At 37.2% G+C, this 15,615-nt stretch overlaps 1 protein-coding gene across 8 annotated transcripts in view; it reads left to right on the plus strand.

The window, feature by feature from the left end:
- The window catches only part of wdr17 (WD repeat domain 17), a 261,853-nt gene that overhangs the window by 33,016 nt on the left and 213,222 nt on the right, over nt 1–15,615 (plus strand). The window lies entirely within an intron of this gene.

The following is a 15,615-nucleotide window of genomic DNA, read 5'->3' on the forward strand; positions in this document are numbered from 1 at the left end:
GAAAAATAAACAAGAATCTTTCAAGAAGTCAGTCAAAAAATATAACATCTTGTGTTTATTGCTGTGTGTTTGATAACTGTCAGGAAAGTGTTACGAAGAAAAACTCAATTTAGCTGCTTTGCTAACAGATAGCTAATGGCATTAAGAAGAGTCTATTAAACATTTTCATAATGTAATTGACTTTTTATTATGTGTAACCACTAAAGACAGGGAAAGACTTTTAAATGGAGTAAATTTAAAAGATCATTATGACTTGGTGTCCTTTTCATGGCTAGCATAAGATTTGAGGCAGGCTTATGTAGGTTTGGTAAAGTGCAATGTTTATCATATTTATATTATTTATGATTGATAACTAGCAAGCTAAGATAATAACAGATATAATGCTCCATTTGTCAATACTAGACAGACAGTACTATCTTTAACAAAGTGTCAGTACTGTTATAGCGTGTGTTTAATTGTTTTGCTCCTGGTTTTTTTTCTTCTTACACAACTTGCTTGTGTTGTGACCCTGATTGCTTGCTCACTTTGCTTTATTAGATTTGTCTCATTTTTAATTTTTGCTGTGATCCCCTGACTTTTTTTTTTTTTTTAATTCCATATTTGTATTGGGATTTGGGTTGTTTTTATGAGTGTTTCAGTAAACATCAGCCTTCACATGCATCCACAACTTACCTGACAGAAGTATGTATGTAGCCAGAGAGGAGGAAAGCTAATCGACTGATGATGAACCTTGCAGGGAGTTTTCACTTGGCAGAGAAAAGGTCCAGTAAACTAGGCCCCAGCAAACGGCTCAATACCATGGTGTTAACTTCTCCTCAAATGTCTTTTCATTTTTCCAAAATACACCCTCATTAGGGTTGCAAAAGGGTGGAAAATTTATCGGGAATTTATGGGAATTGCATGCAGTCTAATACAGATTTTTAATACACTGGCTGAGGTGAAAGTATCTATGCATGAGATTGTGTGTGGCATAGTTCTATAGAATAAAATTGGAAAAAATCTTGTAAAATTCCAGTTGTTCAATCAGTTGAACAATCGGAATATTTTGGAATTAAAAAAAACATTTTAGAATTGATGCAAATGAATAGAAATAGTCAAGATCAGACATGTCCAATCTCATCCTCAAAGGGCCGGTGTGGGTGCGGGTTTTCATTCCAACCAAGCAGAAGGAATCAGGTGGAATCAGGTATGGCTTCTGCTTGGTGGGTATGAAAACCTGCACCCACACCGGCCCTTTGTGGATACGATTGGACACCAATTGTCTAGATGAAGAAATACTCCTCAATCAACATTTTTGCTGAAACAAGCCATAACCTATTTCATACAATAATTCAGTCAAAGGTTTGGACAAATTCGTTATGCATCTAATGCTTATTTAAGCCTGATTTATTTGATCGTGATAAAGAAAAACAGTAATATTGTGAAATATTATTGCAATTTAAATTTGAACTTTTATTAAGCAAAGAATCCTGAAAAAAATTATAACAGGTTATAAAGATTATGAGGATTAAGGATTAAGTAGATTCAATCAGAAAGACATTGTAATAATATTTCACAAACTGTTTTGTTCTTATTTTTGATCAAACACGTGAGCAAGTGACTCACTGAATAGCAAGAGAAAGACTTTCAAAATCATTAAAAATAGTAATGTGTCCCAACTTTTGGCAAGTTCTGTACTTCTGTAAAATAACCGAAAACTGTCAAAAAGAGAGGACAGAAGATTTGAGGGGTTGTCAAAAACATTTTTTGTGTGCAGGTTTCAAGAAATAACCTATGTTATGTTATGGAGAAATGTATGTAGATCTGGTTGCTTAACCAAGATTATCCTGCAAGAATGGGTTTTTTTCAACTATGTTTATATGCTGACCTCCAATTTTGTAAATTGCAAGTTAATCTCGTTAATTCCCATATATTCCCGTTGAAAGTTTCCAGCCGTCAAAATTCCCGTTGTCTGGTAAGAGACACCAGGACTAGGCAAAAGGAAATGCCTTGGAATATAGAATGTGCGGTCAGGACTAAAATTTGTCCTATCACTGTGCTCCGTCACATATACACTGCGTATGAACAGATCTTCAGTGTCAACAGACACAATAATTCTGTGTTTGTCCTTTTGTTGTAATATTTCCGCACATCATTGGGGAGCTGCTCGAACCCTGGGTAATTTAGATTACACACAATCCAATAAGGGAAGGGAGCAGGAGGTAGGAGCATTGAGTCATAGTTTAGGTTGTTATACCTATGGAACCCAAAATCCCCCCTCCATGGAAGACATTTTAGATACATCCGTCTCCCTTCGTAACAGACACACTCTTCTCTAAACCACGACATCAAGGAGAACATCTGCACACCAAATAATGACCTCAGCTGGTCTAGGTTGTCCAGTGAGCTCACATATGTTGATGAGCATCTTCGAAATGATCTAAAGAAATTGGACATAATTATATTAATATTTCATTATATTAATAATTAACTACAAACTATTAAACTTTATAACAATTTTCATTTTACTATAGACATAAATAGTATATCTATAATATATTTAACAGTTATCTGTAATATCATTCCACTCATAGGAAGGAGGAAGTCTAATTTGAAGTAGGAAGATAAAAAGCTCTATTTCAGGTGAACCATCAGTTGACCAAATATTATATTATATTATATATTATTATATATAATATTATAATAGCTCCATTATATTGTTGATTGATTTCACATTTGGGGATCTGAAAGCATATATCGGACATAATTAACCAAAACTAACATTTAAACTTTGAAACAGTTTTTATTATTATTTATTTATTGTTATTATTAGTAGTATTATTGTTATTCACGATTACTTCACTCATACATGCTAGAAGTACTGTGTTTTATAAGCCTACAACATGGCTGTCACTGACTACATTCTCACCATGGTATTAACAAACAATGCATTATATGTCCAGTGTTAATATATTTATTATGGTACAGTAAAGTGCTAGCTAATGCTAGTTAATGCTAGCTAGTTCCATTGTACGGGTACAAAAGCATATACTTAGTTAGTTTGGGCTGAAACTAAACTATTTACGTATGGCATCACTTGAAAAAAACACAATTTTATTAGTTTTACTGTTACTAATTAGTTTTACTGTTACTGTTTACTGCTTCCAGTTTTAATACCTGTGTTGATAGCGGTGCCCTATACTGCCACATGTCCGGTTCTCGGCACACGTTGCAGGCCACATCGCCAGGCACGTTGATGTTATATAGTTTTGTTTTGTTTTTTCAATTTTATAATAATTCTCTTAAACAACTAAGCTGACTTTCGGCAGTTTTCACCATGGAAGTATCTGTGGCTTTTCACCATGGAAGTATCTGTGGTCGTTCTGAGTTGTGTGCACATGCGCACATGCGTCGATGTGCGCCTGTCGCTTTAATTTCACGTAAGCAACACAAAACAGCACCAATCTTTTTATTACAAGAATTGTTTTTTTTTTTTTACCAGGAAATTTCTACATAGGATCACTAGGTTGCTATGTCATTCTATACAATAGTGTGATGTTGGAGACACTTTACATGACTATATTACCCTTATAGACTTTGTTTAGATTTTTAGGTTTGGTTTATAATAAAAATAAAATTTTGCTTTAGTAATTACTTTGTACTTACCATTGTATATAATTGTAGGTAATTTCCTCTAAGCAACAAGTGGTTAGAAGTCCATAGAGTTCCTGTCTGGGTCCTTGTTTACAATTTAAAATCCTTGTTTACAATTTAAATACAAAAGTATTCCAATAAGAGATAAATGCCAGGCAGTGGCATTCCAAAAAACCCAATAAACCATTTTTAAAAAAAAGAATTTAATAAAGAAAAGAACATCTTAGTAGCAGAGCTCAGACTTCAACATCAGTCTTTGTCTCTGGACAAGCCCTGCAAAACCAAACAGATGCATAAAGTCATGCAAATAGAGTCCTACACACACTACACACACACAAAGATTTGCATTTGAGTTGCCTGATGTACCAGAGTTGATCAGCAAAATCAAAGCCAGGTGAGTGTGAATTGCTCATTGCAAAGAAATGCTGATTTCAGGGCCACCTCAGTTTACTGTAAGTGGTGATCCAAAAGAGAATTTTAAATTCATGTCACCTTACACATTAATTGATTTGTAGAACCATATTAATATAAAAGGTACTTTGCTCTCCAAGAGTTCTAATTTTTTTTGGGGAAAGGTTTATGAGTCTAAGTTCAGAACTATACAGAACCCCAATAAACATTTTTTAAGAGTATAGCCAAGAGACGAATAATGAAAAATATGAAGAAAGTTTTTTTTTAAGTAATAAAATCTTAAGAAAATTGGTTTCTCTCATTCACTCACTCACTGTTTGTATTTTTGGGTTCAGTCAGTGAAGATTTATGAGTCACGCTGCTGCTGGTATGTTTGCCACAAAAGGGAGTTGGGCTTGGGAGGCTGCACCATTTTCCTCAGCAGGTATCAGGTCTTGGGTGGTTGCTACATCAGCTACAGAGAACAGCAGGTTTTCGAGGCAATGTTTTCAGTCTCAGCAGGTACCAGGACTTGAAGGCTGCCTTGCAGGTCTTCGGGGACCACCATATTGGCCACAGCAGTGGGCACGTTTTGGTGGGCCACCACATCAGCTACAGCAGGAAAGCCAAGCCATTGAAAGAAGTGCTTGGAATTAGGCACTATCTTAATCCTACATATAACATCACTCTTGTTCACTATTATCCTGCTGCATCCATTTTGCAGTGAATTATTCTGTCATGGAATAAGGCAGAGAGATCCTCTCAAAGAATACTCTGATGATGGGAAGTGGAATGAGGAGTGCTTGTGCTGGCTTTTAGGGGGCTGTTCACTGGAACTGGGGGCACCATAGACAGAAAGCCTGCACTTCTGGCCCCTGAGGGAATAAGCGTGAGCCAGGTACATAATGGGGCTGCGTTTTTTATCCAGTAGAAAGTTGCAGAGCTGGCAACACTGTGCTAGTAAACAGGACCCTGCAGACTAGTAAGTAGTAAGTGGTTGAGATACATTGAGTGGGGTCCATCTTCTCTTGGTGAAAAATCCTCCTCCTGGCCAAATCTCTCTTGTAAGGCCTTTGCAGAACTCAGAAGACATTGGGATATTATCCCCAGGGGCCTCACCTTCTGATGAAATCTGGGAATTCATTCCTAGCCAAACTCTGATGGCAATGAGTTTGGGGATTTTATGTAGCTGGAACTTTCTGGGAACCCCAGCCAGTAATACCTAGGAGCAACAGAATAGAGAGTTCAGGGATTAGCCCCATGAGCAGTGGCTAATCACCTCCCTGGTTACAGATCATTATCTGTGTAGTGGGAACTTCACAGATGTTGCCCTGAAAACAGGAGACTGATAGGGTCTTTTACTGTTTGACCTAGCACTGATGGACAAGCCAAAGTCATTGTGCTACCAGAGTCGAGGAGGGCTGATCTTTAAGAAAGTGAAAAAGCATTGTAATTTTATGTAAAATAATCTGTTGTCCAACACTTGTAAGTGAACCGTTAAACTGAATGTAAAAAACTAATGGTGTATTAACAAATTATTTATCATTGTTATTATGTGTACAGAATTTATGTCAAAATTTAGTCACCCCTGAAGTACAGACAAAATACAAGTGACTGCATGTCTCTGCTCCCCATCTGATAAAGTGCATGAAGTTAGCCAGACAATCCTAAAAAGTCTAATAAATAATTATTTTTGTAAAGTTCGTCGCAACAAACTTTGATGTTGGCTTTGGCGGTGCAAGTATTCGCAAAGGCCGGTGCTTTTTGGAAGTGACTGGACATATGATTATGTGTGACTTTTTGAGGCAGGTGGACAGAAAGCTTGTGAAATGTACTGGACCGCTAGGCTGCCAATACTTTTAAAGGCGAGTGGACATGAGCTTGTGACATGATCCGAATACCTGTGACGCAATTACCCTCATTGTCCTGAGTGTTTTAATATATGACATATCAATGTTGTGGAAATTATTAGATTTTGCTTAATTTGGGGGGCGGGGGTGTCACGTGACGTCATGTGACATTGCCAGAATACCAGTGAGGCAGTTCCCCTCATTGTGCTGAGTGTTTTGATATGTCACATGTCTAAACCGATGGCCACAAAAGTGAGTACACCCCTAAGTAAAAATGTCCAAATTGGGCCCAAAGTGTCAATATTTTGTGTGGCCACCATTATTTTCCAGCACTGCCTCAACCCTCTTGGGCATGGAGTTCACCAGAGCATCACAGGTTGCCACTATAGTCCTCTTCCACTCCTCCATGACAACATCACAGAGCTGGTAGATGTTAGAGACCTTGCGCTCCTCCACCTTCCGTTTGAGGATGCCTTACATATGCTCAATAGGGTTTAGGTCTGGAGACATGCTTGGTCACCTTTACCCTCAGCTTCTTTATCAAGGCAGTGGTCATCTTGGAGGTGTGTTTGTGGTCGTTATCATGTTTGAATACTGCCCTGTGGCACAATCTCCGAAAGGAGAGGATCATTCTCTGATCATTCGCTTCAGTATGTTACAGTACATGTTTTCATTCATGGTTTCCTCAATGAACTGTTGCTCCCCAGTGCCGGCAGCACTCATGCCGCCTAAGACCATGACACTCCCATCACCATGCTTGACTGTAGGCAAGACACACTTGTCTTTGTGTAAAACTAACCAGTCACATGACACCGAGGAGAGAAAATGGCTAATTGGGTCCAATTTGGACATTTTCACTTAGGGGTGTACTCACTTTTGTGGCCATCGGTTTAGACATTAATGGCTGTATGTTAAGTTATTTTGAAGGGACAGCAAATTTACACTGTTATACAAGCTATACACTTACTACTTCACATTGGAGCACAGTGTCATTTCTTCAGTCACATGAAAAAATTAAATATTTACAAAAATTTGAGGGGTGTACTCACTTCTGTCAGATACTGTACTGTATATGCCTGCTTCCATTAAAATCTGTAGACTCTATGAATGAGTGATTTGTAAACACTGTCAAATCTGTACCATGTTATTAACATTTCATACACATTGGATAAAAAAATGTTTAAAAAAAAAATAAAAGCAAGAATTATCATGTCAGATCATTTTCACCTTTAATGTTCTGTGGCCACCAAGTAAACAAGTGAAAAAACATTTTAGTGAATTATAATAATAAATATACACACTATTTTATAATAGAGCATGTGACTGTGAAAATTAACCAGCCTCATTAAGACTCATGTTTAAAGCTAACTATCCTGCAACTGTCATCACTGAACTGATTCAGGCCATTGAAATCTGTCAAATAACATAACATAAGACATGTGAATTTGAATTGTCTGAATTTCTTTGCATTTTCACATTTACATTTGTTCCATCACAAGATCATGTCCATGTTGTGCTAATTATTGATTTTCACGTGACGTCACGTGACGTCAAGTGACGTGACCAGAATTCACATGAGGCAGTTCCCTTCATCGTGCTGAGTGTTTTGATATATGACATGTCCATGTTGTGCTAACATTTTGATTTCGCTTATTTTGGGGGCGGGGCTACACGTGATGTCAGGTCGTGTCGATTGCCGTCACCAGCATACCCGGTGGGGTGCTAATACTTTTTGACAAAAGTGGCTATTAAGGGTTTGGACATTTCATGTCCATTCTGCAGTCATTAAGGGATTCTTATTATTATTATTATACTGCATAGAACAGTACATGCAATTCTTAATGTTGAATGAACAATAGATAGATAGATAGATAGATAGATAGATAGATAGATAGATAGATAGATAGATAGATAGATAGATAGATAGATAGATAGAGGCGTGGTAAATGTATTGACTGGGGCCAATACTTTTGGAATCATTGGATTGATAGTGTGGAGATGATAGTTACATGTATTGAGGTTGTTAATGGTACGGTAAAGTGGAGTAGCATGCAAGCTACCTAGATTACTTAGCTTTAGCTTTAGACGGCTCAGCAATGTAACGTAAAGTTTCAGCAATGTAACGTAAAGTTTCAGCAATGTAACGTAAAAAACATTTTTTTTTATCTTCTAATTGATCCAAAGCTCTTTGACCAAATGCCCTGTTTAAATGGTAAATGTGTGTATTATCTCACCTTTGTTTCTTATAAATTTGCATTTTGTCTATTTATTATTTAAAATATGCATTTAGACATTAGTTTATCAGAAAGAAAATAAACATTAAAAAAAGTATTTCCTTTAGAAATGCGTTTATTCTGAGTGATAAGTGAAAAAGTGAAAAAGCTGTTCAACTCCAACATTTATCAAAATACATTAATGACTTAATGCTTCATTGTCGTCTTTCTCCACTGTAAACAGTACATAGTGCACTGGTAGCTCATTGTTTACACTTCACATCAGTATCAGTTAGAATGGTGAAAATGTGATGAATCTGTCGTCTAATGTATAATGTGCTCTAATCTATAAAGTCTCTGCTCCATTGATCTAATTGTTAAGTGTTTGTGAGTTTTTCTATATAGTAAATGTTAGAGTTAGGAATAAAATGATGTGAAGTGTATAATGGCATGTTTGTAGAAGATATCTGTGTCAGTTTAGTCAAGCTGTATGCAGTTATTTGTTCATAAGACTCTTAGCAAAATTGTGTAACTTCCAATGGAAAATAAAGTAAATAAATAAAGTTCATTTAAAATAATGTTTAGTAAAAATTTTAAAATGTGTTTCACAAATTATGCTTTTTTTATTTATTAATTAAAATGACTTAAATAAAGTCATTATAATTAATAAATAAATTGTAATGACTTAAATAAAGTTAACAAATGTAGAGAGGAGTAAAGTTTAGTTATCATGTGCTACATTTGCAACCTTTTCCCAACACTTAATAAGAGATGACATAGTTAATACAATAAAAAGTCTCTTATAAAAAATTTAATATGAAGAGTGTGTTCTGAGGAACTGTATCAAAAGCAGTACTTTAATCCAGAAGCAGAATAATCCTGAGAGACCTGAAATGCGTAGCCCTTATTAACAATCAGTACGTTCTGTTGGTTATATTGGGCTGGGGATGGGGGAGGTCATGTTTGAAGTAATTAATACTGAGGTACGTGTCCCTAAGTGACAGATGTTTTCGGATTGAGTAGGAAACCATTCCGCTCTCCCACTAAGGAATGTGTCCTAGTTTGCACGGGTTAGTTTTGAAAACACAAGATCAACTATCAGAGTTGGTCTTACCTTGAACGCAGGTGTCCTTGAAGGTGTCCTTTGTTAGAAGACCCCCCTCGGTCTTCTAACAAAGGATCCTCTCCAAGTTCTTCTACTTAATCTGTTGTTTGAATCTTTAAATGAAGGAGTCAGACTTAGACCTTTTTTTGTCTTTTCAGGATCCTCACAATGGGAGGCCTTGTTTTTATTAAAAGCAGTGTAATACAAATATGTGTGTGTTCATTGTGTGTGTGTGTGTGTTCACTGCTGTGTGTGTGCACTTTAGATGGGTTAAAGACAGAGAACAAATTCAAATAAAACACAGTAATAACACATAATGCATTATAATCTTCTTTTCATTTGGAATCTTTTTCCAGCTGTCTAGGTACAGCGTCTGATTCCTCATTGTCTCCTTCTAAACACTCATATTTAAATCTTTCATCTCATCAAGCAATTCTTCGACCTTTTGTATTTTTACATCATTTTTTCTTTGTTTATTCACCTTACGCTTCACTTTTCTTTCCCCATTTCTCCTTCTCTTTGTATAATCTTGTTAATAATTGGTTGTGGTGTACCTTTATTATTATTTATTTGCTGAGAAAAAGTATTAAGAGAACCAGTATCAGGGTGTAGGTAGAAACCTGCAACTCCATCCCGTGCATGCCAGTGTCTGATAACATCCCGTGCATGCCACTGGCTCACAAGAGGTTCCACAGGAGATGGTTTCAGCTGAGGAGGATATCCTGTAGTACTCAGGGGTTTCCACATGGAGTGAATCTTGCTTGGGTTTTGTTGAGGACTGCAACTCATCTCATGTCTTCTCCATCATACATGAATGGACAATATTCGGGCTCCTTTCTGCTCCTTTGCAGTAATTCATCTGATCTCTTTACTAGTATTGCACCATTCGTGATAAAAAATTCTTAACTTCCAGAGACTTGATAGTCTTGAGGAGGTTGATGTCAATACAGAAGGTGGCATCTGGGTTGAAGCGTGTCTCGTCACTGTGCTCAGTAACATAAACCTTACCAATGTAGCCATTCTCATTAAGACTAAATATAATTCGGTTTGTGTTACTGTCTTTGTCAGATTGTTTATAATCCATACGTACATATCGAGGGAGTTTGTGTGCTCTTTTTCTGTTTAAATTGCCCACCTCGTAATATTGGAGGCCGTCATCAGGCAATAGTTTGGAACCATCACTTTCGGTACGGTTTAGAAATTTCCGTGAACCGAATTCACCCTGATTTGGGTTAAACAACAGGTAATGTTCAGACCCCATGAAAACACTCTCCTCGAGAAACCATCTCAACAGCCTGAGACCATGTTGTAGCGGTCGCTGACCAAATCCAGATGCTTTCAGCTCAGCCATAGTTTTCAGGGTCTGCACATTGGTTCTAAATAGAACAAACATTGTGTATATTTATTACAAAACGAAACGTAAGAAAAAAAAAAAAAAACATTTTTTCCTGTCTTGACAGAAACATTCCTTCACACATTTTATTATATGCCACACTTCATTTTCTATAAAATATTGAGTATTTATTTTTGTGTTTGCATTTTTTTTTAATATTTGTCTGTAATGCATTACAGCATCCCACAAAGAATAGATGGATGAATGAATATATCAATGGATGGATTGATAAGTTGATTGATTGATCATATCATTCATTCATTCGTTTGTTAGTTTGTTATTTGTCCATTTAACTGCATGAACTGGATGGCAGGTCATACAAATACATTCATTTTACTAATCTTTACTTTGTTATTTATCCAGAGCATAACAATGCACTAACAGTAATTAGTAGTACCTAGCTTAGTTAGCATTAGCTCTTGTCGGCATCTGAGTATTCCTGCACTCTAATATAACAGCTTCCGAGTTTTAGCAGTATAACCTTAAAACTGTTTTATTAGTTATCTCACCTCTGTTCTTTGTAACTTTGCATTGGTATTATTTAAAGAGTTCAAGAGGCGAATCAGTTTGTTTTTCCGGGTTTTCGTTGTGCGCCGCCAACGTAAGTTATGGAAGTTTATGTGCTCACGTCACTACTCACTCACTCTACGGAAGTTACGAAAGTTCACGTGCTCACGACAATACTCACTCACTCATTTTCTACCGCTTATCCGAACTGCTCACGACATTCAACACGAGCTATTAATTTATTTTATAAGATAATTACATATTTATAATTAAGTAATATATAAGTAATAATATAAGTAAATAAAAAACAAATCAAAATTTCACCCAACTGAAGTTATCTCTTCTTAGTCAAGATTTTTCTCTTGTTTTCAAATAGCTTGACCAATCTATTTTATTACAGAACTATTTATTACTAATATCCGTTGTCACTATAAATGAGTACTGGGGCAGTGAGATACAGTATAATTAAGAACTAAAATTTGTACTTACCATTGTGTAGAGCTGTAGAACACTTCCACTGAACAGGAAGTAGCTGGTCTGGGCTGTGTCCATCTCAGTTATTGTAGCAAGTCCAGCAAAAATACTAAAAAGTGATGAATGCATTGAAGGTAGTTTATCAAACAAACAAACAAAAAAAAATTCCATTAAAAAAATAGTCTCTTCTAAACGATAAGAAAGAACTATCTGTGTCGGATCCTCAAAAAGTGAATGTGAAAAAATGTCTTTCTCAAAGACAGAGACAACCACAGCATTATAGCAATAAGTACACGTATAAATAAAAAGTAAACTTATCAAAAACTCCAACAGGGTCATAAACAACTCCATCTGTACTGTCAAACCTCAAGTCATTAAAAATAGGAAGTAGAGAATTGAAGATTTAGTGGGCGGTGGATTAAATTAAGCCTGGTCAGCTGATTCTGAGACACCAATAAAGAAAGTTAGATATACTGTATCTGTGCTTTCATTTAGAATCAAAAACAAGATCAACATTTTCACACTTCACACAAAGGCTTCTGCTTTGTTCACAATAGAGGTAGAGTCTAAGCAACTGATCAGCATCACATTTATTTCATTTTATTTCATTCTTCCGGGCAACTAAAAAAGTCGCCTCTGGTCTGAGATGAAATAGGCATTAAACCTATTGGTCATAATGCTTAGTTATATTTATAGAGGAAAAGGGAGGAGATAAGGGGGGTATCTGGGATCTAATTAGCCTCTTAGGCTATTAGGCTATTATTTTGACATATGACAGAATTTGGCATTCCATAATTTTATGGAAATAAATAGAGGCTTTAATAACTTAACACAGGAAATGTATGACACTTTGTGTTTCTTTGTTTATTTTTGTTAAATTCATGCTGTTTATTTGTTACATACACAACTAATAAGGCCCTATAACTCCCATACTCATGTCTTTGTTCAGTTCGCTAGCTTGTAGGGTTGCCAGGTGTCTTTAAGGCAACATGATAAACTATAAAAATATTAAAAACATGATAAAACTAAATAAAAGCAGAAACACTGCAAAGCTTTCAGCCTAATCCTGCTGAAAAACAGACTTGGAGTCTTGGATTGTGTGTACAGCTGTGTGCAGTTAGACACTGGAGATTGTGGGTGTGGGTCTGAGTAATCTGACTGCTCATGTGATGTAGTTTACATATATCGGCTGTAGGTGATTCAATTGAGGAAGTGCTGGGTGCTCGCTGAGGATTCTGGAAAATGGTTGATGTCAGGAGCGGAAGATGGTCTGATTTGGGGTGTTTCAGATTTACAGTAAAGGGAGGAGTTTTAAACAGCAGTCGAGTCAGATAGTTTATTCCATGTAGTGTGCTTCCACCTGCTGTAGACATGAACCATTACAGATTTCACATATTAGTTCGTACTGCAAGGGATCATAAACAGAAGAAATAAATGTTCACAGAAAAGCAAAAGTTTTCTAAAGTGGAAGAAACTGTTATAACCAGCTCTATGTGCACCTGAGTGGATCTACATAACTTACTGACTCCAGCTAATCTACCATGCTAATAACAGATTTACAGTGAAAATGCTGTACATTTAACAGTAGGCTGTAATCTATTATTTAACAATATATTGATGTAAGTGTTTTAGAACAAACATTATTTAGATTGATATACAATGTAATAAAACCAAAGTCAAAAAAGTCAAGGCCCTTAACCCACACTGCTCAAAGGGCCATGTATCATGGATGCCTCTGTGCTCTGACCCCAACCTCCAAAGTGGGATATGTTATTATATATTCTATGTACAGTACTGTGCAAAAGTTTCAGGCATGTGTGGACTTGCTGTAATGCTGTAAACAAAGAATGCTGTCACAAATGGAAGTGTTAAACATTTATTTTCATAAATGAACAAAATGCAGTGAATGAACAAAAGAGAAATTTAAATCAATTCGATATTTGGTGTGACCAGCGTTTGTCTTCAAAACAGCAACAATACTTCTAGGTACACTTGCACACAGTTTTTGAAGGAACTCGGCTGGTAAGTTGTTCCAAACATCTTGGAGAACTAACCACAGATCTTCTGTGGATGTCGGCTTTCTCACATCCTTCTGTCTCTTCATGTAATCCCAGACACACTCGATGATTTTGAGATCAGGGCTCAGTGGGGGCCGTGCATTCATTTCCATTACTTCCTGTTCTTCTTTATGCTAAAGATAGTTCTTAATGACTTTGGCTGTATGTTTGGGTCGTTGTCCTGCTGCATAATAAATTTGGGGGCAATCATACGTCTCCCTGATGGTATTGCATGATGGATAAGTATCTGCTTGTATTTCTCAGCATTGAGAACATCATTAATCCTGACCAAATCTCCAAATCTATTTGCAGAAATGCAGCCCCAAATGTTCAAGGAACCTCCTCCATGCTTCACTGTTACCTGCAGACACTCATTATTGTATCACTCTCCAGCACTTCGACAAACAAACTGCCTTCTGTTACAGCCAAATATTTAAAACTTTTACTCATCAGTCCAGAGCACCTGCTGCCATTTTTCTGCACTCCAGTTCCTATGTTTGCGTGCATACTTGAGTCACTTGGCCTTGTTCCCAGGTTGGAGATATGACTTTTTGCCTGCATCTCTTCCATGAAGACCACTTCTGGCCAGACTTACCTGGACAGTAGATGGGTGTACCTGGGTCCCACTGGTTTTTGCCATTTCTGAGCTGATGGCACTCTGGACATCTTCCGATTTCGAAGGGTAATAAGCTACAATTAGAGATTTCACATATTAGTTCTTAGTGCAAGGAATCATAAACTAAAAGAAATTAATGTATAATAGAAAAGCATGTTTTATACATGTATGTAATTTATTATTGAAACAAGTGAAAAATTGGAAGTAAAGCAGAAGAAAATGTTTAAACCAACTTTATGGATACCAGAGTGGATCTACCTTCCTCCAGCTAATTTACCATGCAATGTAAATAATGTAATTTCTATGACATTCTATAATAGTGCAACCGCTCCAGGGGAACTAATGGGTCATCACAAACTCTGAGTTCACCACAGACATAACACTAATTCCTTCTTGCCTAACAGTGAACAGGTAAATAGGAAGCTTTACTGTCATGTCTATGTTCAGAGTCTTTGATGAGGCCCCTGCTGACGCCGTAAATCTTGAGCGAGTGATGCAGCAGGTCCATAGTGATGTTGTGAGGTGGCTCATGATATCTTCACTGATGAAGCTGCCTCCTGCACCAGAGTTGAGCAGTGTTGTGAGTATTCCACATCAACTGGTAGTATGAAGAAATGAGACAGTGACTCGGAGGAACTCACCATGTGTAAAGGGGCTTGTTCTGCTCCTTGCTGCTCTGGAAGAGACCTTGCTGATGCAGTAGAACTACCTTTGGTCTTGTTGCTAGTTGTAGACTCTGTAAAGCTGATATGAGACAATGTCAATTATAAAAAGCGCTATACAAATAAACTTGAATTGAATTGAACTTTGGCTGTTCCTCACACAGTTAGCCTGTCAGTGCTCAGACCATACTCCACACACTGCATCAAATTGGTCTGCATGGCTGTTGTCCCAGAGGAAGCCTCTTCTAAAGATGATCCACAAGAAAACCCACAAACACTTTGCTGGAGACAAGCAGACTAAGGACATGGATTACTGGAACCATGTCCTTTTTTCTGATGAGACCAAGATAAACTTATTTGGTTCAGATGCTGTCAAGCGTGTATGGCGGCAACCAGGTGAGGAGGACAAAGACAAGTGTGTCTTGCCTACAGTCAAGCATGGTGCTGGGTGTGTCATGGGCTGGGGCTGTATAAGTGCTGCCAGCACTGGGAAGCTACAGTTCAGTGAGGAAACCATGAATGCCAACATATACTGTAACATACTGAAGCAGAGAATGATCCTCTCCCTTCAGAGACTGGGCCGCAGGGCAGTATTCAAACATGATAATGACCCCAAACACACCTCCAAGAGGACCACTGCCTTGCTAAAGAAGCTGAGGGTAAAGGTGATGGAATGGCCAAGCATGTTTCCAGACCTAAACCCTATTGAGCATCT

Source organism: Tachysurus fulvidraco, chromosome 4 (assembly GCF_022655615.1).
Source record: "Tachysurus fulvidraco isolate hzauxx_2018 chromosome 4, HZAU_PFXX_2.0, whole genome shotgun sequence".
NCBI lineage: Eukaryota > Metazoa > Chordata > Actinopteri > Siluriformes > Bagridae > Tachysurus > Tachysurus fulvidraco.